The sequence below is a fragment of the Triticum dicoccoides genome, chromosome 7B, assembly GCF_002162155.2.
Source record: "Triticum dicoccoides isolate Atlit2015 ecotype Zavitan chromosome 7B, WEW_v2.0, whole genome shotgun sequence".
In the NCBI taxonomy this organism is placed as follows: domain Eukaryota; kingdom Viridiplantae; phylum Streptophyta; class Magnoliopsida; order Poales; family Poaceae; genus Triticum; species Triticum dicoccoides.
In genome coordinates, this window is record NC_041393.1 from 657,305,782 (window position 1) to 657,316,990 (window position 11,209).

Consider the following 11,209-nt stretch of genomic DNA (forward strand, 5'->3'; position numbering starts at 1 on the left):
ATTTTGTGACCACTAACTTGCATAGTATTCTCGGTACTAGCAATAATTTTAAAATATGGTATAGCACCCGTTGGGTGAATCTGATGATTTTAAGAAATTCCATGTTACTTGATCATAAAAATGGTGGTACCATCTTAAGAGGATGTAAAGTGCATTAAATGATTTTCAACAGAATCCGTATATAGGAAAATATTTGTCACGAGATCTCAACTTGAAGTTGATTAAGTAATAAAATTGTGAGTTGCGGTAGACTTGAGGTCTTGAAAACTGAATGGTGGTCAAATTGTCATCTGCGATGTGCTCATTGTTTAGCTATTAAGAGAATAGCCATGACATATTATCTTGGCGGTGGAGTTATAGTGGCAACAATACCACAGGTGGATACAATGACTAATGTAATGAATCATCTTAAAATAAAGACTCCCACCTAATCCTGAATTTAGTGCATTTGGAAATGTAAGCAATGAAAATGATTTGTTTGAGAACAATCATGGCCAAGGTGATCAGGTGAACCTAGGTGTATCCTTCAATACAACGCATGTGATGAAATCGTTGTTAATATTTTGGACTTCATTCTTGAGAAAGTATGTGACTTTAGAGTCACTGCCAAAACATAGATGTTGCTTGTTTGACATTGGTTAGTCACTGTGAAAGTATAACCACAATGTGATGTGGACATTGCAAAAGTGTTAAGACACTCAATCAATGCCATAAATTATGGGATCCATCTTGATGGGTGGACGAGACTATAATTATAAGTAGTGACATAGGCTCTGATGCCATGTATTTTACCAATGTAATAGAAGGTAATCACCAGGGTATAGAAATATTAGCATAATTTTCTATGACATTTTCAAGCAAAGTGAGGCTTGGATTAGCACAAGATTACCATTTCGGCATATAGTGATTGCACATGAATAATATTTACTATGAGTGTAAATCATTTTAGTGAACAACAACAAATGCTTCGAAGGAGCATTTTTTAGTATAGCTGATGCTTTATACCCATATGTGTAGACCTCAATTTATATAGGATAATTTGAAGATAATCACCAGTATGGTGTAGATCTCACGGTAATAGAAAACATAGTCTGACTTTTGGCAGTAGATGTTCATATCTCTATTACCTTATGTTATGCTATATTTAAGAAAAATCACTTTGATGGTAATCATCTGCCAAAGTAACATGATGTAGACCTTGCAGTAATAGTGGGTAGTCTACAAAATTTTGCAGTAGATGCCAGTATTACCTTTATGATATCTTGAGGTAGTCACATCTAATATTCATATTTGGAAGAGCACATTGAAAGTAGTCATCTTGTTAAAATGACAAGATGTAGACCTCACAGTAGTGGTAGATAATCTGCAAATGGTGCAGTAGATTTCACCAATACCTTGTGATTGACAAATTTGGGCATGTCATATGAAGTATGCAATTTATAATTCCTATTTGAATTTCATTAAGATTTGCAAGAAAAATTGTTTTCGACTGCAAAAATATAGTTGTCCTAAAATCAGATGTCATATAGAATGTTTGCGGTAAAGACATAATTGATGTCCTAAATTCCAGAGAAATAGGATCTGAAATATAAGCAATACATTCTTTTGCAATGGTTTTGCCATTAAAAATGGTGTATAATTATTTTATGTAATTTAGGATGAACTGAGGTTCTCCCACATATGTTTTCTGAAACTGAGGGCTTATAGAATACAAATAGTATAACCTGATGGTTAAAGTGCTAAAACAAAGGGTTGTACTACAAATAACATGAGTATAGACAACTTGAGAGTTGAAGTTGAGGGCTATACTGCATGATGAACTAAGCCTGAGGGCTTAAAAGAAATTACAGGGACCTTTCTATAGATAACAGAAACTTAAATGCTTAAACTAAAAGATAGCCTAGAGGATAGAAATCCCCAATTTCTTCCATGCGGATAAGGATTAACATCCACCGCCGCGCCGCTAGGAAGCGTTGCATTGGTTGGACCGCCTTGTGCCAGAGGAAGCCGCGCTGGAGGGCACGTTGCGCCGCGCACTTGCCCAAATCAAGGAGGCAGGCCATGACTGAGAGGGAGCGCGGGGATGGAAGATGATGTGTGGGTGGAGGCGGCGTGGCTTTGGTACGCGTGCGGCCGAAGTCGAGGCGATGCCGCCACATGCCGGGGGGCTTCGCCGCGTGTGCTACCTCTTGAGCACTGCGTTGGATTTCCCCGAAGGGGAGAGGATGATGCAGTAAAGTAGAGTAAGTATTTCCCTCGGTTTTTGAGAACCAAGGTATCAATCCAGTAGGCGATCACGCATGAGTCCCTCGTAACTGCACAAAACGATAGCTACTCGCAACCAACACGATTAGGGGTTGTCAATCCCTTCATGGTCACTTACGAGGGTGAGATCTGATAGAGATGATAAATAATATTTTTGGTATTTTTGATATAGAGATGCAAAGTAAAAACTAAAAAGTAAAATGCAAAGTAAAAACAAAGCAAGTAATAAAGTAATGGAGATTGATATGATGAGAATAGACCCGGGGGCCATAGGTTTCACTAGTGGCTTCTCTCAAGAGCATAAGTATTCTATGGTGGGTGAACAAATTACTGTTGAGCAATTGATAGAAAAGCGAATAATTATGAGATTATCTAGGTATGATCATGTATATAGGCATCACGTCCGAGACAAGTAGATCGAAACGATTCTGCATCTACTACTATTACTCCACTCATCGACCACTATCCAGCATGCATCTAGAGTATTAAGTTAAAAACGGAGTAACGCCTTAAGCAAGATGACATGATGTAGAGGGATAAATTCATGCAATATGATAAAAAAACCCATGCATCTTGTTATCCTCGATGGCAACAATACAATACGTGTCTTGCAACCCTTTCTGTGACTGGGTAAGGACACCGCAAGATTGAACCCAAAGCTAAACACTTCTCCCATTGCAAGAACTACCAATCTAGTTGGCCAAACCAAACGGATAATTCGAAGAGACTTGCAAAGATAACTCAATCATACATAAAAGAATTCAGAGAAGAATCAACTATTATTCATAGATAAGCTGGATCATAAACCCACAATTCATCGGTCTCAACAAACACACCGCAAAAAGAAGATTACATCGAATAGATCTCCACAAGAGAGGGGGAGAACATTGTATTGAGATCCAAAAAGAGAGAAGAAGCCATCTAGCTACTAGCTATGGACCCGAAAGTCTGAAGTAAACTACTCACACTTCATCGGAGAGGCTATGGTGTTGATGTAGAAGCCCTCCATGGTAGATGCCCTCTCCGGCGGAGCTCCGGAACAGGCCCCAAGATGGGATCTCGCGGATACAGAAAGTTGCGGCGGTGGAATTAGGTTTTTGGCTCCGTATTTGATCTGACGGGGGTACGTACGTATATATAGGAGGAAGGAGTACGTCGGTGGAGCAACAGGGGGCCCACGAGGCAGGGGGCGCGCCCAGGTGGGCGGACCTCCATCCTCGTGACCGCCTATGGCACTTCTTGGAGTAGGGTCCAAGTCTCCTGGATCGAGTTCGGTGAGAAAATCACGTTCCCGAAGGTTTCATTCCGTTTGGACTCCGTTTGATATTCTGTTTCTTCGAAATACTAAAATAGGCAAAAAATAGCAATTCTGGGCTGGGCCTCCGGTTAATAGGTTAGTCCCAAAAATAATATAATAGTGGAAAATAAAGCCCAATATAGTCCAAAACAGTAGATAAAGTAGCATGGAGCAATCAAAAATTATAGATACGTTGGAGACGTATCAAGCATCCCCAAGCTTAATTCCTGCTCGTCCTCGAGTAGGTAAATGATAAAAAAGAATTTTTGATGCGGAGTGATACTTTGGCATAATTTCAATGTGAATCTTCTTAACTGTGGCATGAATATTCAGATCCGAAAGATTCAAGACAAAAGTTCATATTAACATAAAGGTAATAATACTTCAAGCATACAAATTAAAGCAATCATGTCTTCTCAAAACAACATGGTTAAAGAAAGTTATCCCTACAAAAACATATAGTCTGGCCATGCTCTATCTTCATCACACAAAGTATTTAATCATGCACAACCCCAATGACGAGCCAAGCAATTGTTTCATACTTTAGTAATCTCAAACTTTTTCAACTTTCACGCAATACATGAGCGTGAGCCATGGACATAGCACTATAGGTGGAATAGAATGGTGGTTGTGGAGAAGACAAAAAGGAGAAGATAGTCTCACATCAACTAGGCGTATCAACGGGCTATGGAGATGCCCATCAATAGATATCAATGTGAGTGAGTAGGGATTGCCATGCAACAGATGATATAGAGCTATAAGTATATGAAAGCTCAACAAAAGAAACTAAGTGGGTGTGCATCCAACTTGCTTGCTCACGAAGACCTAGGGCACTTTTGAGGAAGCCCATCATTGGAATATACAAGCCAAGTTCTATAATGAAAAATTCCCACTAGTATATGAAAGTGACAACATATGAGACTCTCTATCATGAAGATCATGGTGCTACTTTGAAGCACAAGTGTGGAAAAATGATAGTAGCATTGTCCCTTCTCTCTTTTTCTCTCATATTTTTATTTATTTATTTTTGTGGGCTTCTTTGGCCTCTTTTTTTTATTTGGGCTTCTTTGGCCTCTTTTATTTTTCATAAACTCCGGAGTCTCATCCCGACTTATGGGGGAATCATAGTCTCCATCATCCTTTCCTCACTGGGACAATGCTCTAATAATGATGATCATCACACTTTTATTTTTCTTACAACTCAACAATTACAACTCAATACTTATAAGAATATATGACTCTATATGAATGCCTCCGGCGGTGTACCGTGATATGCAATGAATCATGAGTGATATGTATGAAGATTATGAAGGTGGCCTTGCCACAAATACAATGTCAACTACATGTTCATGCAAAAAGCAATATGACAAAAGTAATGTGTGTCATATGAACGGAACGGTGGAAAGTTGCATGGCAATATTATCTCGGAATGGCTATGGAAATGCCATGATAGGTAGGTATGGTGGCTGTTTTGAGGAAGGTAGATGGTAGGTGTATGATACCGGCGAAAAGTGTGCGGTATTAGAGAGGCTAGCAATGGTGGAAGGGTGAGAGTGCGTATAATCCACGGACTCAACATTAATCAAAAGAACTCATGCACTTATTGCAAAAATTTAGAAGTCATCAAAAACCAAAGCACTAAACGCATACTCCTAGGGGGATAGATTGGTAGGAAAAGACCATCGCTCGTCCCCGACTGCCACTCATAAGGAAGACAATAAATAAATAAAATTGTGCTCCGACTTCATCACAAAGCGGTTCACCATACGTGCATGCTACGGGAATCACAAACTTCAACACAAGCATTCTTTAAATTCATAATCACCCCAACTAGCATTGCTTTGATATTATCACCTCCATATCTCAAAACAATTATCAAGCATCAAACTCATCTTAGTATTCAACGCACTCAAAAGAAAGTTTCACAAATCTTGAATACCAAGTATATTAACATTAAGCAAATTATCATGCTATTAACAACTCTCAAAATAATCTAAGTGAAGCATGAGAGATCAATAGTTTCTTTAAAACAAATCCACCACCGTGCTCTAAAAGATCTAAGTGAAGCACTAGAGAAAAAATTATTACGTTCAAAAAGGTTTAAGTGAAGCACTATGAGCAAAATTGTCAAGCTCAAAAGATATAAGTGAAGCACATAGAGTATTCTAGCAAATCCTAAATCATGTATGGCTCTCTCAAAAGGTGTGTACAGCAAGGATGATTGTGGTAAACTAACAAGCAAAGACACAAATAATACAAGACTCTCCAAGCAAAACACATGACATGTGGTGAATAAAGATATAGCTCCAAGTAAATTACCGATGGAAGTAGACGAAAGAGGGGATGCCTTCCGGGGCATCCCCAAGCTTTGACTTTTTGGTGTCCTTGGATTATCTTGGGGGTGCCATGGACATCCCCAAGCTTAGGCTCTTGCCAGTCTTTGTTCCATAATCCATCAAAAGAATTCACCTAAAACTTGAAAACTTCACAACACAAAACTCAATAGAAATCTCGTGAGCTCCGTTAGTGAAAGAAAACAAAAGACTACTTTAAGGTACTGTAATGAACTCATTCTTTATTTATATTGGTGTTAAACCTACTGTATTCCAACTTCCTTATGGTTTATAAACTAATTTATTAGCCATAGATGCATTGAAATAAGCAAACAACACACGAAAAACAGAATCTGTCAAAAACAGAACAGTCTGTAGCAATCTGTAACTAACGCAAACTTCTGGAACTCTAAAAATTCTAACAAAATAGGACGTACTGGAAAATTTGTTTATTGATCAGCAGCAAAAAGAATCAATGCAAAAGCACGTTTCTGTGATTTATTGATTTTTTTCTCGTGAGCGCAAAGTTTCTCTTTTTCAGCAGAATCAAATCAACTATCATCATAGCTTATCCTATAGGTTCTACTTGGCACAAACACTAATTAAAACATAAAACCACATATAAACAGAAAGTAGATGGGTTATTTATTCCTAAATAGAAGCAAAAACAAAAAACACAAAATAAAATTGGGTTGCCTCCCAACAAGCGCTATCGTTTAACGCCCTTAGCTAGGCATAAAAGCAAGGATAGATCTAAGTTTTGCCATCTTTGGTAGGCAATCCATAAGTGGCTCTCATGATAGATTCATATGGTAATTTTATTTTCTTTCTATGGAAGTGTTCCATACCCTTTCTCAAGGGAAATTGGAATCTAATATTCCCTTCCTTCATATCAATAATCGCACCAATCGTTCTAAGGAATGGTCTACCTAGAATAATAGGACATGAAGGATTGCAATCTATATCAAGAACGATAAAATTTACGGGCACATAATTCCTATTTTCAACAATAAGAACATCATTAATCCTTCCCATAGGCTTTTTAATAGTGGAATCCGCAAGATGCAAGTTTAGAGAGCAATCTTCAAAGTCACGCAAATCTAGCAAATCACACAATTTGGTATTATCTTGCGCCATGGCAACAAGTAATCCAACACACAAGCAAAGGCAAACGAGAAAAAGGCGAAAGAGAAAGAGAGGAGGAGATTGGGAAAGAGAGGGCGAATAAAGCGGCAAGGGTGAAGTGGGGGAGAGGAAAACGAGAGGCAAATAATGTAATGCGAGAGATAGGGATTGTGATGGGTACTTGGTATGGTTGACTTTTGCGCAAACTCCCCGGCAACGGCGCCAGAAATTCTTCTTGCTACCTCTTGAGCACTGCGTTGGATTTCCCCGAAGAGGAGAGGATGATGTAGTAAAGTAGCATAAGTATTTCCCTCAGTTTTTGAGAACCAAGGTATCAATCCAGTAGGAGATCACGCACGAGTCCCTCGTACCTGCACAAAACGATAGCTACTCGCAACCAACGCGATTAGGGGTTGTCAACCCCTTCACGGTCACTTACGAGGGTGAGGTCTGATAGAGATGATAAATAATATTTTTGGTATTTTTGATAGAGATGCAAAGTAAAAACTAAAAGGAAAAGTAAAAACAAAGCAAGTAATAAAGTAATGGAGATTGATATGATGAGAATAGACCCAGGGGCCATAGGTTTCACTAGTGGCTTCTCTCTAGAGCATAAATATTCTACGGTGGGTGAACAAATTACTGTTGAGCAATTGATAGAAAAGCGAATAATTATGAGATTATCTAGGTATGATCATGTATATAGGCATCACGTCCGAGACAAGTAGATCGAAACGATTCTGCATCTACTACTATTACTCCACTCATCGACCGCTATCCAGCATGCATCTGGAGGATTAAGTTAAAAACGGAGTAACGCCTTAAGCAAGATGACATGATGTAGAGGGATAAATTCATGCAATATGATAAAAACCCCATCTTGTTATCCTCGATGGCAACAATACAATACGTGTCTTGCAACCCTTTCTGTCACTGGGTAAGGACACCGCAAGATTGAACCCAAAGCTAAACACTTCTCCCATTGCAAGAACTACCAATCTAGTTGGCCAAACCAAACGGATAATTCGAAGAGACTTGCAAAGATAACTCAATCATACATAAATGAATTCATAGAAGAATCAAATATTATTCATAGATAAGCTGGATCATAAACCCACAATTCATCGGTCTCAACAAACACACCGCAAAAAGAAGATTACATCGAATAGATCTCCACAAGAGAGGGGGAGAACATTGTATTGAGATCCAAAAAGAGAGAAGAAGCCATCTAGCTACTAGCTATGGACCCGAAGGTCTGAAGTAAACTACTCACACTTCATCGGAGAGGCTATGATGTTGTTGTAGAAGCCCTCCGTGGTAGATGCCCTCTCCGGCGGAGCTCCGGAACAGGCCCCAAGATGGGATCTCACGGATACAGAAAGTTGCGGCGGTGGAATTAGGTTTTTGGCTCCGTATTTGATCTGACGGGGGTACGTAGGTATATATAGGAGGAAGGAGTATGTCGGTGGAGCAATAGGGGGCCCATGAGGCAGGTGGGTGCGCCCAGGGGGGGCGCCCTGCACCCTCATGACCGCCTCTGGCACTTCTTGGAGTAGGGTTCAAGTCTCCTGGATCACGTTCGGTGAGAAAATCACGTTCCCAAAGGTTTCATTCCGTTTGGACTCCGTTTGATATTCTGTTTCTTCGAAATACTGAAATATTCAGAAAACAGGAATTCTGGGCTGGGCCTCCGGTTAATAGGTTAGTCCCAAAAATAATATAAAAGTGGAAAATAAAGCCCAATATAGTTCAAAACAGTAGATAAAGTAGCATGGAACAATCAAAAATTATCGATACGTTGGAGACGTATCAGCGTGCTGTTACCCGCCAGTCTAAGTCGCTCCATAGAAGACTGTGCACCGGAGGGTAGCGCCGAGCGCCGCTATATGAAGTGGGATGCTGATGCGGTCCAGTTCCTGAGTGCCTTCAACAAGTACTGTTGTAGTGGCGTGGCCGGTCCCAACGGTGCCGATTTCTGGTTGAACATGATTATGTACTATGAATAAAATTGGGAAAATAGCACCTGATAGGTATTGCGATCAATTTCACGTATTTGAAAAAAGTTCATCAAATTTGATAAAAAATTCATGAATTTGAAGAAAGTTCACTGGATTCTGAAAAAAGTTCACTGGTTTGAGAAAAGTTCATCGAATTTGATAAAAGAAATTCACGAATTTGAAAAAAGTTCATCGATGTTGAAAAGACATTCAAGGATTTTCAGAAAAAGTTCATGAATACATAAAAGGTTCATCAAATTTGAGAAAAGTTCATTGAGTCTGAAAAATGTTCATCAAATTTGAAAAAAAGGTCATCAAAAAAGAGAAAAAGTTCATCGATTTGAAAAAAGTTGAACGGAATATAAAAAAGTTCATCAAAATTTGAAAAAGTTCTGGGAAAGTAAAAAAAATCAAATTTGAAAAGAAGTTCACTGATTTTGCAGAAGAAATTCATGAACAAAAAAAGTTTCTCGAATTTGATAAAAGAAAGGGAAAAGGCAACAGAAAAAAGGAAAAAACAAGGAGAAAAGAGAAAAGCGATGAAGCATGTGAGTAATCACAAAGAGGTCTAGTGGTTGATTGGTTGTCTCGTCGTGCAATAAACTGCTAGTCGCGGGATCGAATCCCAACTCGCGCGCTCAGAACTGAAGAGAACAAGTCAAAATGGGCCGGCCCATACGTGTGAGGGCGTGTGCGCCCGTTAGGAAAATGAACAGTAATGGGCGCTAAAGGCGCCGAATAGTATTTGGCCCGTTTAGTCCCATGTTAAGCCAGGCCCGTCATTTGCTGGGCACGTGAAAATCGGCTCGTTTGGCCAGGCCACATCAGCAACATGCCAGCCCAGCATTGCGCCAACGGAGAAAGGCAGCACCTTCCCGTGCCTTTCCTCAATTGTATACATTTGATCACAATACAGCTTGCTTTCCTCAACTCCACTCCCATCCACATCCACCCCACCTCGCGGTTGAAATCACCGCCGGTGCGACCGAACTCCGGCCTGGTAAGTCTCCCGGTCATCCGAATCCATCGACGCCATGGTAATTCCTCTGCGGAGTATTCTGATGTTCACGGCGTCGGATTTGGTACAGGGGAGGTCAGGGGAGGGAGACCACGGAGGAAATGCCGACCAAGAGGAGCGTGGGAACCCTGGGCGAGAAGGACCTCAGCGGGAAGAAGGTGCTCCTTCGTGTCGTCCTGAACGTGTCGTTGGACGACAGCCAAAGGATCGCTGATGACAACCGCATCCGCTCCTCCATGCCTACTATCAAGTTCCTCATGGGGAAGGGCACCAGGGTCGTCCTGGCGAGCCATCTGGTGAGTAGAGCACACCCTTCTCGATCCGTGCCTGTGGCGTTTTACTGACAACTTTGTGTTGCTTGAGCTGAGGGTGTCAGATTCGGGGATTCAGTGTCAGGCCCAAGTTTTCTGTTAGTCCACTAATCTCTTGAGAGTGGGTGGGTTGGGGGGTGGATAACGAAGAAAGAAGAAAATTCTTTTAGCTAAGAACTGTATGTGCAGTAGCCTGTTAGTCTCGTCCTTATAAAAAAACCTATTCATAACAAAAAATAGTGAGAATAAACTTAGAATTCATTTTCTTGAATTGTTCGGTACCTTTCATACAAAACAGAGTCCTCTGTCTAGTTCATGTGAATTGCTTTTGTATATGTCGATTTGTCATTACAGTAATGTGTAAAACAATTTACTTATTATTTTTTTCTACTCTTAGCGATGATGTGTTGCTTACTCCTTATTGATCAATGAGACTATGAGACTGCGTGGAGCTATATGGTGAGAAAGTCTCAGAGCCAAACCTCATGCCACTTTACTGGGTATTTTTACATTTTGTGAATTTTAACACTTAAACAAACCTAGAACTACATCTTTTTTACTTAAACCAGAATTTTAACACTTACTTCTTAGCCATATGATGTATTCGTTTCTTTATCTTTTCTTTTTCTTGTCTTGGTAGACATGCACTAGTAGAAAAAGAGCCAATTGTCCTGGTTCGTAAGGGCCTTTTGTCCCGATTTTGGAACCGGGACTAAAAGGTCGTTACTAATGCCCTTGACCTTTAGTCCCGGTTCTTACACAAACCGGGACAGATGGGCCTCCACGTGGCCGGTGCGGCGAGCCCAGGCAGGAGGCCCTTTGGTCCCGGTTGATGGCACCAACCGGGACCAATAGGCATCCAC